The sequence below is a fragment of the Schistocerca americana genome, chromosome 6, assembly GCF_021461395.2.
Source record: "Schistocerca americana isolate TAMUIC-IGC-003095 chromosome 6, iqSchAmer2.1, whole genome shotgun sequence".
Classification (NCBI taxonomy): domain Eukaryota; kingdom Metazoa; phylum Arthropoda; class Insecta; order Orthoptera; family Acrididae; genus Schistocerca; species Schistocerca americana.
The window spans coordinates 268,579,614-268,597,266 of NC_060124.1; positions in this window are offsets into that span (position 1 = coordinate 268,579,614).

Genomic DNA, 17,653 nt, shown 5'->3' on the forward strand with positions numbered 1-17,653 from the left:
AGACCAAACGGAAACCCTGGATAGGCTTAATAGTATAACCGAAGTTCAGAATAGTTTACAAACCACACAGAGCTAAAATACAGAAACAGTGGAAGTTGTGTATGGAAACGTCACAGACCTGCAATCCGTTAACAAAGGTTTACCAGATGAAGTGCAAAAACTGTCAGGAGAGGTTGAACACTTGAAACTAGGTCACGAATTTGTGAAAAAATACCAAGATCGTATGGACAAGGATATGAAGAAACGAACTAAAATAGCCGAGTTTGGATTATTAACCTTGCACAGAAGTTAGTTTACGAACATATAACGTACGTAGAGGTTGTGGAAGATGTAATGACATAGAATGGAAGCACAATAATTGCTAAAATCCACTCAGATATTAAGGCAGCAAAAGATCCGATACGTAAAGAACTAGAACTAGCTGAGCGCAACCAGCAATGAAAGCCGAATAAATACGTCAGGAAGCAGGAATGTTTAGACGGATTCATTTGGCGGTAAGGAAAGGGAATGCAATGTGCAACAACCAAAAACGGTTACAACTCCGACATTTATCCTGCCAGAGAGGGTGCCGCTGCCTATGAGCAAAGCACCTTGTTTGTCATCTACACATATCAAAGAAACTTTTGCATGACCCCGGTTCAGAGAACTCCTGAAGATCGACGTTGACTGTGAATATTTTATCACAGACACAGTCCCTTTGACTGTTCAGAGATGACACTAAACCCTCCCAAAGTTGTAAACAACCATGCACGAGCAGCGCCTACTAGACGGAGGGGGTCTGACGATCAGTTCCAGTCATTCCACCAGGAAGGAGGTACACGGCTCGTCTCGTCTGTAGCTCAATCATGCCTAGACGGTCAACATGTCGGTTCGGTCGCGTCCGCATTATTACTTTGCGCCAGGAAGGGCTCTCAACAAGGGAAGTGTCCAGGCGTCTCGGAGTGAACCAAAGCGATGTTGTTCGGACATGGAGAAGATACAGAGACAGCAACTGTTGCTGACATGCCTCGCTCAGGCCGCCCAAGAACTACAACTGCAGTGGATGACTGCTACGTACGCATTATTGCTCGGAGGAACCCTGACAGCAACGCCACAGTGTCGAATAATGCTGTTCGTGCAGCCACAGGACGTCGTTTAACGACTAAAACTGTGCGCAATAGGCTGCATGATGCGCGACTTCACTCTTGACGTCCATGGCGAGGTCCGTCTTTGCGACCACGACACCATGCAGCGCGGTACAGATGGGCCCAATTACATGCCGCATGAACCGCTCAGGATTGGCATCACGTTCTCTTGACCGATGAGTGTCGCACATGCCTTCAACCAGACGATCGTCGGAGACGTGATTGGAGGCAACCCGGTCAGGCTGAACGCCTTAGACACACTTTACGTCAAGTGCAGGAAGGTGGAGGTTCGCTGCTTTTTTGAGGTGGCATTACATGGGGCCGACGTACGCCGCTGGTGGTCATGGAAGGCGCCGTAACGGCTGTACGATACGTGAATGCCATACTCCGACTGATAGTCCAACCGTATCGGCAGCATATTGGCGAGGCATTCGCCTTCATGGACAATAATTTGCGCCTCCATCGTACACATCTTGTGAAAGACTTTCTCCAGGATAACGACATCGCTCGACTAGAGTGGGCAGCATGTTCTCCGGACATGAACCCTATCGAACATGCCTGGTATAGATTGAAAAGGGCTGTCTATGGACGACGTGACCCACCACCCACTCTGAGGGATCTAAGCCGAATCTCCGTTGAGGAGTGGGACAATCTGGACCAACAGTGCCTTGATGAACTTGTGGATAGTGTGCCTTGACGAATACAGGCATGCATCAATGCAACAGGACGTGCTACTGTGTATTAGAGGTACCGGTGTGTACAGGAATCTGGACCAACACCTCTGAAGGTCTCGCTGTATGGTGGTACAACATGCGATGTGTGGTTTTCATGAGGAATAAACAGAGCGGAAATGATGTTTACGTTGATCTCTATTCCAGTTTTCCTAACAGGTTCCGGAGCTCTCGAAACCCGTTGTGATGCAAAACTTTTCTGATGTGTGTGTTTCAGCAGTCGAAGGCCTAATTAGGCACAGACGATTTCCAGTACATTCGACGGAGGGCAAGAACACAAACCCTGTGGTATTCATAAGGGCATTCCGGAATGTGCTGCCACATAACTGGACGGAATCACAGAAGATACGATTCGTAGTAGGCAGTATCCGAAGTTACGCTTTGCTTTGGGTTACCGACATGAATGAGCGTTGCCACACGTACGAACAATTTGAACGTTTCTTGACAAATACTAGTCAGTTGCTGTATGAGAGAGGTTGTGTCGCGAGGTGTTTCACAGCAAACAGGGAGGGTTGCGTCCATAGTTTGAAAAATATCTTAAGAAGACGCGTTACTGGACAATTCCAATCCCATGTTGACGCCTCGTGGGGTAGCCGAGCGGACTCAGTCGCTGTGGAGCGGTTCGCCCCGTCGGTGGTTCGAGTCCTCCCTCAGGCATGTGTGTGTGTGTGTGTGTGTGTGTGTGTGTGTGTGTGTGTGTGTGCGTGTGCGTGTGTATGTATGAGGTTGTTTTTCCCATAGTGTAAGTTAGTTTAAGTTAGATGAAGTAGTATGTAAGCCTAGGGACCGATGACTTCAGCAGTTTGGTCCTGTAGGAATTTACCATAAATTTCGAATTTCACATGTTGACATCTTAAAGATAATCAATAGTCTGTTTCTGCCACAAATTAACGGAAAATTGGTGACAACACCAGAGAACGATCTCGAGTAGTTCCTCTCTATGTTCCATTCGATCGATCTCTTTTATAAAGAGGGACAACTTCCAGCTCGGAACAGGAATATACAGCCTGTTACATCTCGTAGTGGAAACCATTAGAACAATAACAATAACATGGAAACAACCAGCACGATTGGTATCCTTACGTGCGTCAGCAAAGTAACAAAAATAAGAATTACGGTAATACAAGAAACTACGGGTACCACAGACGTGATAGGAGGGTACAAGATCAGGTTACCGTGACCCAGTACCTATGGAACAAAGGGGTCCACATACCAGATTTCAAGGTCCACCGTCAGTAGACACTAAAAATCGATGTGGAAATTGGCCACGACACGCCGAGAACAGGAAGCACCTTAACATAAATATCAACGGTTGCAGACAAGGAAACAGGGAAAAAGTAAAGGAGAAAGGACTAGGTCAAAGGGAAGCTGATTCACGGCCTGGGCAGGATACAAATTGGAGAAACAATGCTCGAACTGTGCATGTAGTAGAGGTAGCGCAATGCGGCGAAATTACTCCGTCACCTCCACAGGAAAACAGAAGCCGGTCGCAATGAGCCCCTTGTCGTGGGGCGAGGAGAGGAGAGGAGCGGTGTCACGCGCTTCTTTGCTAACTGTTTTGAATGTTATGACCAGGATAGCGATATACATGAGGAATTATGGTGGAAGAACATGTATCAACTCGACAGCAGGCAAATCAAACACTATATACAGGTACCGTAAATGCTCCTTGTAGAAGTATCAGGTATTAAACGCCTGATCAGTGCAATAAGTTCTCTGTGATAACATTTAGGTAGTGCCAAGCAATACGAAGATTAAACGATATTTAAGGACATAGTCAACAAGTGATCAGCAACTAGTCAAGATGTTTCGAGTCGCCGTAGCACGGGACAATGGAGAGGACAAGTGACAGACGCATTCCGGCCTGCGGCACGTGATTGCCGTGGTGGGGAAAGCAGCTCTGACCAGTAGGATTGGTGTTGGGAGACGCGCGGACACTGCAAATACTGCGGCGGATGTCATGAAACTGGCGCGTGCGCAGAACAATATGGCTTAATTAACAAATCATACTGGTAACGTAATACCGTGCACGCACACAAACCTGTAGAATAGGTAACGGTACTGGTACCACCACTGAAATGAAGTTAATACAGTAACATGTACGTATGTAACAGGATTAAGGTAATTTAGGAGTTTTTGTACTTTCAACATTGCAGAACAGTCAGCAGTCGTGATAATCTAATATGTAAGAAATTATCAGCCTCGACTGCCGTAATGAAACCAGTCTTTACCTAGGTTTCAGCCCAAATAATTGAGACTTCTTCAGAAGATATACCTGAATCTGTAATTTATCTAAGATGGCATGCTCTAGAAATAAAATTAAAACAGCCGGAGTAGGTGTAGTCAGATTTTAAAAATGCGCTACATAAGTACTAAGTCAACACCAATACTTAAGCTCTGGCGTGCGCCTCGTCTCCATGGACGCCGTGCGGTGGGCCTCGGGAGCTCACGTGAAAGTACACTACTGGCCATTAAAATTGCTACACCAAGAAGAAATGCAGATGATAAACGGGTATTCATTTGACAAATATATTATGCTAGAACTGACTTGTGATTACATTTTCACGCAATTTGGGTGCATAGATCTTGACAAATGCTCCTTGTAGAAGTATCAGGTATTAAACGCCTGATCAGTGCAATAAGTTCTCTGTGATAACATTTAGGTAGTGCCAAGCAATACGAAGATTAAACGATATTTAAGGACATAGTCATTAAGTGATCAGCAACTAGTCAAGACGTTTCGAGTCGCCGTAGCACGGGACAATGGAGTGGACAAGTGGCAGACGCATTCCGGCCTGCGGCACGTGATTGCCGTGGTGGGGGAAGCAGCTCTGATCTGTAGGATTGGTGTTGGGAGACGCGCGGACACAGCAAACACTGCGGCGGATGTCGCGAAACTTGGCGCGTGCCCAGAACAACCACCTCTGGCCGTAATAACGGCCTTGATACGCCTGGGCATAGAGTCAAACAGAGCTTTGATGGCGTGTACAGGTACAGCTACCCATGCAGCTTCGACACGATACCACAGTTCATCAAGAGTAGTGACTGGCATATTGTGAAGAGCCAGTTGCTCGGCCACCATTGACCAGACGTTTTCAATTGGTGAGAGATCTGGAGAATGTGCTGACAAGGGCAACAGTCGAACATTTTCTGTATCCAGAAAGGTCCGTACAGGACCTGCAACATGCAGTCGTTCATTATCCTGCTGAAATGTAGGGTTTCGCAGGGATCGAATGATGGGGAAAGCCACGGGTGGTAGCACGTCTGAAATGCAACGTCCACTGTTCAAAGTGCCGTCAATGCGAACAAGAGGTGACCGAGACGTGTAACCAATGGCATCCCAAACCATCACGCCGGGTGATACGCAGATATGGCGATGACGAATACATGCTTCCAATGTGTGTTCACCGCGATGTCGCCAAACACGGATGCGACCATCCTGATGCTGTAAACAGAACCTGGATTCATCCGAAAAAATGACGTTCTGCCATTCGTGCACACAGGTTCGTCGTTGAGTATACCATCGCAGGCGCTCCTGTCTCTGATGCAGCGTCAAGGGTAACCGCAGGCATTGTCTCCGGGCTGATAGTCCAAGTTGCTGCAAACGTCGTCGAATTGTTCGTGCAGATGGTTATTTTCTTTCAAACGTCCCTGTCTGTTGACTCAGGGATCGAGATATGGCTGCAAGATCCGTTACAGCCGTGCGGATAAGATGCCTGTCATCTCGACTGTTATTGATACAGGCCGTTGGGATCCAGCACGGCGTTCCGTATCACCCTCCTGAACCCACAGATTCCGTATTCTGCTAACAGTCATTGGATCTCGACCAACGCTAGCAGCAGTGTCGCGATACGATAAACCGCAATCGCGATAGGCTACAATCCGACCTTTATCCAAGTCGGAAACATAATGGTACGCATTTCTCCTCCTTAAACGAGGCATCACAACAACGTTTCCCCAGGCCACGCCGGTCAACTGCTCTTTGTGTACGAGAAATCGGTTGGAAACTTTTCTCATGTCAGCACATTGTAGGTGTCGCCACCGGCGCCAACCTTGTGGGAATGCTCTGAAAAGCGAATCATTTGCATATCACAGCATCTACTTCCTGTCGGTTAAATATCGCGTCTGTAGCACGTCATCTTCGTGGTGTAGCAATTTTAACGGCCAGTAGTGTATGTAGGACTAGATAACGCGCTGCAAATCAACATGGCGGCGAACATCGCGCATGTGTATCTGAGACCATGACTTTCGAAGATAAAAGACCTACGCACTTATATCTTAAAACAAATAACTTATAGAAAAGTTGAAAATCTTAAAAATAAGGCCTCTGCACCAGGTTATGACTAAAATGTAACAAACTATGCATGAATTTATATAAGTTGGAACACACCACCCCGACTTACACTATTAGAAAATATCGACCCTTTCACAACGAATGCTGCATAACGCACCCATCGCTATTAATGAAAGATGACATAGGACATATAAAGTGAAACTGTAGTATGTAAACGCGACAGTGCAATAATCTCGGTTAACCTGTACAGAGATGGTCGAGTAGGCATTTTTATCAGTTGATGTACATATACTTCTTACTGCTGACACGTACTGGATGAAGAATATTATCAAGATTAATTTTTTTATTTATTACTAAAAACAACGCGTGAGTGAACGAACAACGCCACTTCATCGCCATGTAATAGCAAATGACCAGCATAGGTCAAATTATGTTTTACGTGTGAAAATATGGTAATTGCGTGAACGGACGTGCAATTCACTACGCGCTACAAAAAAGGATTATCGCCGCTCATATTAAAGGCTTTCGGCCATTCCAGAACTGCCGCAGTCAAGAAGGAAACAGGTAACGCGGTTACTCACTTTACAACAAATTAATGAGAACTGGTAAAAAAACTAAATCACGTCCCCCATATTTCGACAGGGTACCATACCAGATCACACCGATACAATTTCGCGTAGAACAAGACATGACGTGAGCTGTTGTAAGATACAAAGGTACAAATTAACAAACCTAGGAACGAATAGCGCACAATACGTGAGAGCAGGACAAGCAAGAAAAGCTAACGAATCTCCCACGAGACATCGGTCTTCATCAACTGCAGACAGAGTGGTCCTCCTAAACGGTACAGTGGCCAGCCAACTAACGGCTGACTGCAACAAGTCTTGGCCGAAATAAACACGGTTCCAGGTATGAATACTCATCAAATGATATTAAATAACAGAAAATAATACGTAATACATTATATTGAAAAGTATTACGTAAGTCAATGTAATTTATCCTTCAAAGGCATGATTTGATTATTCACTAGTAAATAGTTCAAATCAACACAGGCCAGCTAGTTATTTACTATAATTACTGTCACCGTGCCTTTTAATAAATCGATGGAAATTTAAACCTCGCTCTTCTGGCACCACAACAAGGCACTGTCATAAAACATACATTCAATTTAGGCTTAACAGGGACGTACTACCACACATCAAATGCTTGTACTAATGGCCCTGGGACACGAAAAATTCACTGGCTTACACTGAAGAAAATTCAGTAAGTTGCAACCCTCAACATAGCTTTCCTACCCACACTCAGTTGACAGAAACTAGCGTCCAGTCGTACCGTGGAAACTGTAACTATCTCCTACCAGCAGGTGATTCCAACCACCCTCTGAAAACACGGGGAAATACCACGCCTGCTCCCCATGCAGCTCTGCCCACAGAAGAAATGTGGGAGAGCTGCTTGAGCAACAGTCTTCCCGTCGCAAAGTAGCGGGGAAGATAAACACGAGGCTGCACCCAGAAGACGGCGAGGTCTGCTCTCGAACAGAGTCCATTTTTAACTGCACTCGCTGACTCCGCGCCACCTCCCTGGTGCACGAAAAGGCTGGCGGACGACGCTGAAGATCCACCAAAGCGCTCTACAGATAGATAGCACGAAGCCTAATCGATAAACGGCGAGCGAGTCCCACGGCTTAATACCCATACGTCATCCAAACTCATACCAGCTAAGTGACTTGCAAGGCTAGTGCCATTGCTGGGGCTACAGCATGTAAATCTGCATGTTTGCATCCTTTATACCCCCAAATCTCCAAAAAAATTTAATTTTCTTCCTACTATACAGCATTCCGTCCATTTCTAATGTTTAGTAATTACCTGGAGATGACGAAAATTCTAAGATTAAGGAAGGTTAGCTGGATGGACAGAAGACAAATTAAGAAATTATACACAAGGCAGAAATTGACCATGAATTAAGAATTAATGTGGCAGACTGATTTGAAATCGTAAGTTTAAGCTAGGGTTGTTATCTTTTATCACCTCTGTTTGGCATATTTATCGATGTCTTCATAATGATGGCGCTAAAATTAGAACAGGAACGAGTAAGCATAGCAGGTCAGAACATATATTGGCTGATGACGTAGTGCTGCTTGGCTGCAAAACAATACCTCTTTAAAAAAAACTATCAGACGTGACGAACGGCTGTAAAACTGCGGAATCAACACAATACGTGGAAAACTAACGTCATGAAGATATAAAAGTGTAAACAACGAAAGGTCAGATTGAACTGATTGTACAGTATGTGTATTTGGAGAGCATAGAAGATAACCAGACGAATCAAAAAGTATTGATATCAAGAATTATAGAAAAAGAAACGCTTTTTATTCAGCAAATTGGGTCGTAGTTAAGAAAAAAATTGGGTAAATGTTTTTTGTGGGGCCTTTTTCTATGCAGTTGTGAAATCTGGGCACTGACAGGAGAAACAGAGGCAAAAGTGAGACATTGGATACGTGGGTTTGTAGGAGCATGGGCAAAATAAAACTGGTAAAGTGAAGTACAGGGAAAGGTACTCTCACAAACCTGGACGAGAGAAGGAAAGCAGAATAGCTGGGTCGTATACTGCAAGGAACAGCTCTAGAAGATACAGTGGAAGGACAGAAGAAAATACCAAGCGCAAGGGATATTGCTGGATGAAGTCAGAAATAGCATCAGGAAACTGCCAATTGGCAGAATACGTTATGATGATAGTAGTGATGATGGTAGCTGGAGTAGGAAATTTAATGGGCAGCCGTATATATTAAAGTTTGCAAAGTAAAGAACTATTGACGGGCGATTAACTGACAGTGAACTTCCAACTGTTAGATGTATCTGCATCTATCAACGTCCTGTGTACTCTAAAAAATACGATCAGAATTAAACACAACACATACTGTACATAATCGCTAGGAAATTTGGGAATGTGGAATGTTAGTTGGAGCCGACCTCGGGGAAGATTAGTTTGGATTCCGTAGAAATATTGGAACACGTGAGGCAATACTGACCCTACGACTTATCTTAGAAAACAGATCAAGGAAAGGCAAACCTACGTTTCTAGCATTTGTAGACTTAAAGAAACCTTTTGACAATATTGACTGGATTCTCTCTTTCAAATTCTGAAGGTGGCTGGGGTAAAATGCAGTGAGCGAAATTCTATTTACAATTTGTACAGAAACCAGATGGCAGTTATAAGAGTCGAGAGACATGAAGGGGAAGCAGTGATTGGGTAGGGAGTGAGACAGGGTTGTAGCCCCTCCCCGAAGTTATTCAATCTGTATATTGAGCAAGCAGTAAAGGAAACAAAAGGAAAACTCGGAGTAGAAATTAAAACCCATGGAGAAGAAATAAAAACTTTGAGGTTTGCCGATGACATTGTAATTCTGTCTCAGACAGCAAAGGACTTGGAAGAGCAGTTGAACGGAATGGACAGTGTCTTGAAAGGAGGATATAAGATGAACATCAACAAAAGCAAAACGAGGATAATGGAATGTAGCCGAATTAAGTCGGGTGATAATGAGGGAATTAGATTAGGTTATGAGACACTTAGAGTAGTAAAGGAGTTTTGCTATTTGGGGAGCAAAATAACTGATGATGGTCGAAGTAGAAAGGGTACAAAATGTAGACTGGCAATGGCAAGGAAAGCGTTTCTGAAGAAGAGAAATTTGTTAACATCGAGTATAGATTTAAGTGTCACGAAGTCGTTCCTGAAAGTATTTGTATGGAGTGTAGCCATGTATGGAAGTGAAACATGGACGATAAATAGTTTGGACAAGAAGAGAATAGAAGCTTTCGAAATGTGGTGCTACAGAAGAATGCTGAAGATTAGATGGGTACATCACATAACTAATGAGGAGGTATTGAATAGAATTGGGGAGAAGAGGAGTTTGTGGCACAACTTGACTAGAAGAAGGGATAGGTTGGTAGGACATGTTCCGAGGCATCAAGGGATCACCAATTTAGTATTGGAGGGCAGCGCGGAGGGTAAAAATCGTAGAGGGAGACCAAGACATGAATACACTAAGCAGGATGTAGGTTGCAGTAGGTACTAGGAGATGAAAAAGCTTGCTCAGGATAGAGTAGCATGGAGAGCTGCATCAAACCAGTCTCAGGACAGAAGACCACAACAACAACAACAACAGTTGGAGCAATTCCAGTTCTTTATGTATTCTTAGAAACACAGCGCAAAACGTATTGCAGGTTGACGTCATACATACACACACATTCATTCGATCTAGAAATCATAGGTCTGAGTTACACATAAATTATTCCATGCCTGGAGATATCAAATTGGCTGTACGTACAGACTATTTAATGCGTAATTCGGTTCTCGGCAGAATGCGGTCGTGGTCCCAAAGTTTGGAACGCGCAGTGAACTAAATAGTTCAATACTCCTCCCTGCAGCTGAGGTTTAATATGTTTACAGAGTGCGATAATTACCTATGAAGAAGTAACATCGAAACGAGAATGAAACATGCCTCGAAAATGGACCGTTCTTGCGCTGCAATCAAGCAATTCTATCTATACGTGGACAGGAAGTGGAAACATCAACATTTTCTGGAAATCAAGACACCGAACAGTCACTAAGGTGGTGGGGGTTTCTCTCTCTCTCTCTCTCTCTCTCTCTCTCTCTCTAAAATTGGTTCAAATGGCTCTGAGCACTATGGGATTTAACATCTGGGGTCATTAGTCCCCTAGAACTTAGATCTACTTAAACCTAACTAACCTAAGGACGTCACACACATGATTCGAACCTGCAACCGTAGCGGTCACGCGGTTCCAGACTGAAACGCCTAGACCCGCTCGGCCCATCGGCCGGCTCTCTCTCTCTCTCTCTCTCTCTCTCTCTCTCTCTCTCTCTCTTTCTGTGTGTGTGTGTGTGTGTGTGTGTGTGTGTGTGTGTGTGTGTGTGTGTGTGGCGCATTTAACTTTCAAAATGGAAAGACAATGTATTATTCGTCAGCTGCATTGCTTTTTCTTGCTTAAAAACACGATTTATCTTTAGAATACTTCATGAATAGATCATAATCTGTTCTAAAGGACATCAACGATAGGAGGAATCAGTAACAGGACTTTGGGAACTTACTCCGGGCAACTCAGAGGAGTGGCACTATCAAAACAGAGCCAGCGGCAGGGCTGTCCAATTGAATTTCAGATCCAGCCGGGGCAGCGGGCTCGGAAGGAAGGAGAAGTAGGCTTAGCTGGGCTTTTGCGAAGTGAGCCCGTGGAGGTGCAGCTGCGGATACGTTGACATTCAAGACATCGACAGTTCCAGAGATTCTAGCGAATGTGCTAAATCCGATAAAGAGGGAACCTGTTACACCGGACAGAACACTTTATAGGAATTGTTATGAAATCCCGTTAAGTCTATTGTGTGGGATATCCGACGGAAATAGCAGCTCCTTTTGTAGACATACTCGAGCAATTGGAAGAGGGATTTATCGCGACTGAAAAGGCTGTTACAGCTCAGTTTTTCTTTCCGCTCTCCTTGTTCTTTCACAGATACGTTCCTCTGTATTCGATTTTATCGTCCAGTCAGCTGCCATCAAGATTATTAGCTACAGAGGTCTGTTTTAATGCGGATTAGGAGAAATTCTTAACGTATCAACGATCGTTGTAATCGCGAGATATCTATCGGGGAACCATGCAGTACGAGGGGCTTTTGAAAAGTCCGTGCAAAAATAAAAACTACTTACGTGATGGGGTAAACCTTTCATATTTTTCGACATAGCCTCCTTTTAGACTTACACACTTCGTCCAACGCTGTTCTAATTTGTTGATCCCTTCCGAATAATAGGAATTGTCCAAGTCTGCAAAATAGCTGTTAGTTGCTGCAATCAGCTCCTCGTTTGAATAAAATCTTTGTCCTGCCAGAGACGTCTTCAAATTGGGTAACAAATAGTAGTCAGAGAGAGCCAAGTCGGGAGAACAGGGGGGATGTGAAACGAGTTGTAATCGTATTTCCATTAATTTTGCGACCACTACTGCTCAGGTGTGTGCTGGTGCACTGTCGTGATGGACTTTTTTGCGGTCCAATCGTCGGCGTCTTTCTTGCAGCTCGGTTTTCAAACGGTCCAATAACGATGAACAATATGCACCTGTAATAGGTTTAACCTTTTGGAGATAGTCGATGAGGATTATCCCTTGCGAATCCCAAAAGACAGTCGCCATAACCTTTCCGGCCGAAGGACCGGTCTTCGCCTTTTTTGGTGCAGATTATCCCTTGGTAACCCATTGTTTAGATTGTTGTTCGGGCTCAGGAGTATAGTAATCTATCCATGTTTCATCCACAGTGACAAAACTATGCTTGAAGTCCAGCGGATTCTACCTGAACAGCTGCAAACCATCCTTGCAACACTTCACACGATTCCGTTTTTGGTCAAGCGTGAGCAATCACGGAATCCGTCTTACAGATACCTTTCTCATTTCCAAATGTTTATGCAAGAGATTATGTACCCCTTCATTTGAGATGGCCACAGAACTAGCAATCTCACGCACCTTAACTCTTCTGTCATCCATTATCATATCATGGATTTTATCAATGACTTCTGGAGTCCTAACCTCCACAGGGCGTCCAGAACGTTCAGCATCACTTGTGCCCATATGGCCACTCCGAAAATTGTGAAACCACTTATAAACTGTTCTAATAGAAGGTGTAAAGTCACCGTAATGCTTATCAAGCTTCTCTTTGGTCTCCTCAGGCGCTTTGTCTTTCATAAAGTAATGTTTGATCACCACACGAAATTCTTCTTCGTCCATTTTTTGACAATCACCCGCCTTCCTTGACTCACACGAATGCCAAATAGAAAGAAATAGACCAATATGGCTGAATCTCAGTATGCGTTCTTTCCAAAGATGCTACGTACTAAACATGACCTCGATGCGTGTCGGTGGTGCCATCTCTCGGACTTTGCATGGACTTTTCAAACGCCCCTCGTAGTTAATCAGGGAACTGCGTCAGTGGTTTGCAATGGCCCCCTCCTGAAATCTACGATAGGTTTTCGGTGCATTCATTCGACTCGCCCTTCAAGGAGGTAATGCCTTTGCGTTCTAACACCGCAAACATTCCCCATTAAGTTAATTAGTTTTCGCAGTTATTATGTCTTCAGAGTTGTAGCTGAGAAACTATTCTTTAATGTGCACCATATTTCGATAAATGATTAACCATTCTGCTTCAGAAGCCGCGTGTGATGACCGTTATCTGGATTCCAACGATTTTTGTTTATTTGCGTAAGGTTGGAATTCTATCAAATGGAGAGAATTAGTAGTAAGTGAATCAATGCAATTCACTCCGTTTTCATATATACTTTTACAATGATAACCCGTTTAGATTTGATAATGTAATAGTAAGAGCGTCACTACACCGCATCAAAACACTGTATTTATTTATTGCATATTTAATACCAAACAAAGAGAGAAGGTCGGGGTGTTGCAGTTACGGTTCTACCCATTCCAGAAAACTGCGAAGAGGGCAAGCAGTACTCGACGACACTGATTCATTTATATGTTTTTGTAGGCTATGTCTCTAAGCGTTGTTTTTCTCCTGTACTACGCTGATGATTCGTCGCATATACGATACGTCCCATACACAATCTGCCTTATTTGCACGGAATGCGATACACACCTCAGTGCCTCAGAGACCTAGATCACCTCTGATTTCATAAAGCTGGTTTATTATCTTATTTCCAAGTAAATAGCAAACAATTGTGGTCCTGTGACATGGTGCTTTGCCATCCACAAAAATTCGATCATTGTTAGGGAACATGAAGTCAAGGAATGGATGCAGACAGTCTTCAAGTAGCCAAACATAACCATTTCCAGACAATGATCCATGTAAACACAGCTCACACTTTTGAGGAGCCACCACCAGCTATCACAGTGCCTCGTTGGGAACTTGGGTCCATGGCTTCGTGGTGTTTGCGCCATAGTTGAACGATACATCAGTTTCTGCCAACGGAAATCGGGATTCACCTAACCAGGCCACAGTTTTCCAGTCGTCTAGGGTCCAACCGATACGGTTTCGAGCCAACGAGAGGCTCTGCATTCGATGTGGTGAGGTTAGCAAAGGCACTTGCGTCGGTCGCCTGTTCCCATAACCCATTAACGCTACTTTTCGCCGCACTATCTTAACGGATACGTCAGTTATACTTCCTACATTGATATCTGCGGCTATTTCACGTAGTATTGCTTGTCTGTTAGCAGTGACAACACTGCGAAAACATCGCTGCTCTCCGTCGTTAAGTGAAGACCGTCGGCCACTGCGTTGTCGTGGTGAAATGTAATGTCTGAAATGACACTATGGATCTCGTAACAGCCGCGCGGGATTAGCCGAGCGGTCTGAGGCGCTGCAGTCATGAACTGTGCGGCTGATCCCGGCGGAGGTTCGAGTCCTCCCTCGGGCATGGGTGTATGTGTTTGTCCTTAGGATAATTTAGGTTAAGTAGTATGTAAGCTTAGGGATGATGACCTTAACAGTTAAGTCTCATAAGATTTCACACACATTTGAACATTTTTTTGATGTCTTAACATTGAATTCCTTAATGATTTCCGATATGGAATGTCCCATGCGTCTAACTCCAACTACCTATCCATGTTCAAAATCTCTTAATTTCCGTCATGCGGCCATCATCAGGTCGGAAACATTTTCTCACGAATCCACTGAGTAAAATGACAGTTACACCAATGCACTGCCCCTTGATAATTTGTGTACGCGACACTAAAGCCATTTGTATATGTGCATATCGCTATCTCATGACTTCTGTCACTCAGTGTTTCTGGCACTTGAGGAAGCGTAAGACTGATGCGCATTTATTCGTTTTTTCCCAACCTGTTCCACTTGCGCTTAGTTTGGCGGCAAAGCGCTATTGACAGGTATTTCTGAAAGGTGCTGGTGCCTTTTCTCTTCTCTGTCTTCATACGCTTCTATAATGTAGGTACCTTCTATCTGATATGCAATTGTCACCTTTGAAACTGTAACTTTGACCAACCTGGACTTAACAATGTCGAATGATCTTTCAAGCTTTCCCGGAGAATCTATTGCAAGTGCACTTCTCGCGTTTGCTGCTGCAAACCGTCGTCTAAGTCCCACAGTATTCCGTTGAAATAACTGTTCGACATCAGTTCGCTTGTTTCTTTTCAAGACGACACGTGATATTCGCATGGAAGTGTGTGAATTTATCGGGGCCACGAGGAGGAATCACGCATGCGCAGAAACGTTTTACACTTTGACGGCGCTAGCGCCCATAGAGCCTTCTACCGGGTACCGAAGAGAGGACTTGCGCGTGTGCGACCTGGGCATTCCCTGTGCTGCTGGAAGTTATTGTGGCTGAAAGCTGAATTAAAACCGTACAATGTGCTGCGTCAGGTGTGTAATCATAGATTCTTGTTTCACAATTTTTAATTTGATGGCAGCCAACTATGGGTTCCAGGTGTGCGTAGCCGGAATCCCACATCTTTATTGATGTGATTGACTGCTGCACGGGTACGAATTGTTCCTTAGTAATAAAATCACGTAGTTATTTTCCTGATGGTAAAACTTCAGTCTTTGGCAAAACTTGGGAGGCTTCATGTTTAGATAAAGCTCTGCTCACATCTCTACGTCTGTGGTGCTCAACACGGCGTTCTTGCACAGTACGATACGTTGCCCCAATATAATACCTCCTATACTGGTATCGAATCTTACATACAGAGCGTTTTCTAAGACTAAAATCGCGTTTGAACAAACTCAAGAAATTTCTTTAATATTGTCATTCGACGAAAGAAAGAAGGCAGTTGCGGTTGGTGTCTCCTCATCTTGATTTACATCCTTGGACTGATCTTAATTTAATCGGAACGCATTGTTCAGAATAATGGCACTCTCTTAATGTTCTAAGGTGAACATGACACAATCACATTGAAGTGTACATTGACAAAATGTTTAAAAAGCTGCGAAATCCAAGACAGTAAGTGATCGTAAAATTTTTGCTTTATTCGATCTGTTAGATCATTAAATGCGTCTTAAAAAAAAGTAATAAAAACAAATGACCAACAGTGTAGGGGCAACGTACGTATGCATTAAAAAAAATTGTACCTGGTGATGATCTAAGAGCTCAAAAACAATTCCATAAGAAAGGTAACATTTTCCCGTCAAAGTCTGTTTTGCATTACATTGTAAAGGATACTTTTCCTGTCTGGTTTTATGTTTGTGAGAATTGGAACACCTTTATAGAATATCTGGATTCAAACCGCCAGAGCACTCGCATCACAATGTAGGAAGGAAAGGATGGCTGCCTTCCTTTCCTTGAGGTGTTGGCCAGAACGAATGTTGAGATATGCCTTTTATAGGGAGACAACTCACACAGATTTTTATCTTCAGGCTGATAGTTGTCACAATCTGGCTCTGCGTGAAGGATTCCAGCGTACCTTGGTTCATACGGACCACGTCATCTCAGACCATCAGAGGAGGTCGCCCACGATAACTCACCTCGAAGTCACCTTTCGCCAGAATGGTTATAGCGAAAGATAGATCAGATACGCGTCGTGTTATCGAATAACCATGAAAAGGCTGAATGGCAAAAATGACGAAGTGACATCTAAGTTTACGGCCTTTTGTCTCAGGACTGAAGACAACAACAACAACAGGGAGCATTATCCAGCAGGATTAGCCATGTTCTGTGTACACACGATGTGAAGATAGTTTTGCGACCGCCACCTAATATTACGCATCTCTTAGGCTCTTTAAAAGATGATCTTGGCTTTCGAAAGTTGGATGTCAACCGAACTGAATGCAGTTGTGGTATGTCATACGTTGTCCATATCATCAGGACCGTGCAGGATCGGTGTACTGAGCAAAAGCATCCCAGACGCTCACAATAGCCAACCAACTCTATCGTAGCACAGCATTCTCTTGATACCGATCTGCCTATGGAGTGTAACAAAGTTCGCAGGTTCGTATCCTGCCTCGGGCATGGATGTGTGTGGTGTCCTTAGGTTAGTTAGGTTTACGTAGTTCTAGGGGACTGATGACCTCAGATGTTAAGTCCCATAGTGCTCAGAGCCAGTTCAACCATTTGTAACAAAGTGACCTTACAGTGACAGAGGTTTTTGCTTAAATTCTGCTTGGAATCCTGCTCTCTCCCTCTCTAAACAAAAGAGACACAGTGAAAGCTACTTGCTTACCACTATCGAAGATTTCTGACATTTGTTATTTTTGGTTGTCTGGTGGAGCTAGTTGTTTAGGGTGTGTGCGTTGTCTTTCTGCATATATAGTATTATGGTTCTTGGTTGGGACAGCCCTGCCTATAGAGACCTTAAATTCACTTAGACTGTGCTCTCTCGTTGCACTGGTGCTTTGAAAATGACTAGAAGTTCACCTGTAGAAGTACTAGGTGTTGTGAAGACGTGACATGGCTGCGTTCAAATAAGTTTGAACATTTTATACGCCGGAAAAAACTCAAGTTCAAAAATACACAGAAATAATTAGCTGTCTCCAATATACTGTCGACT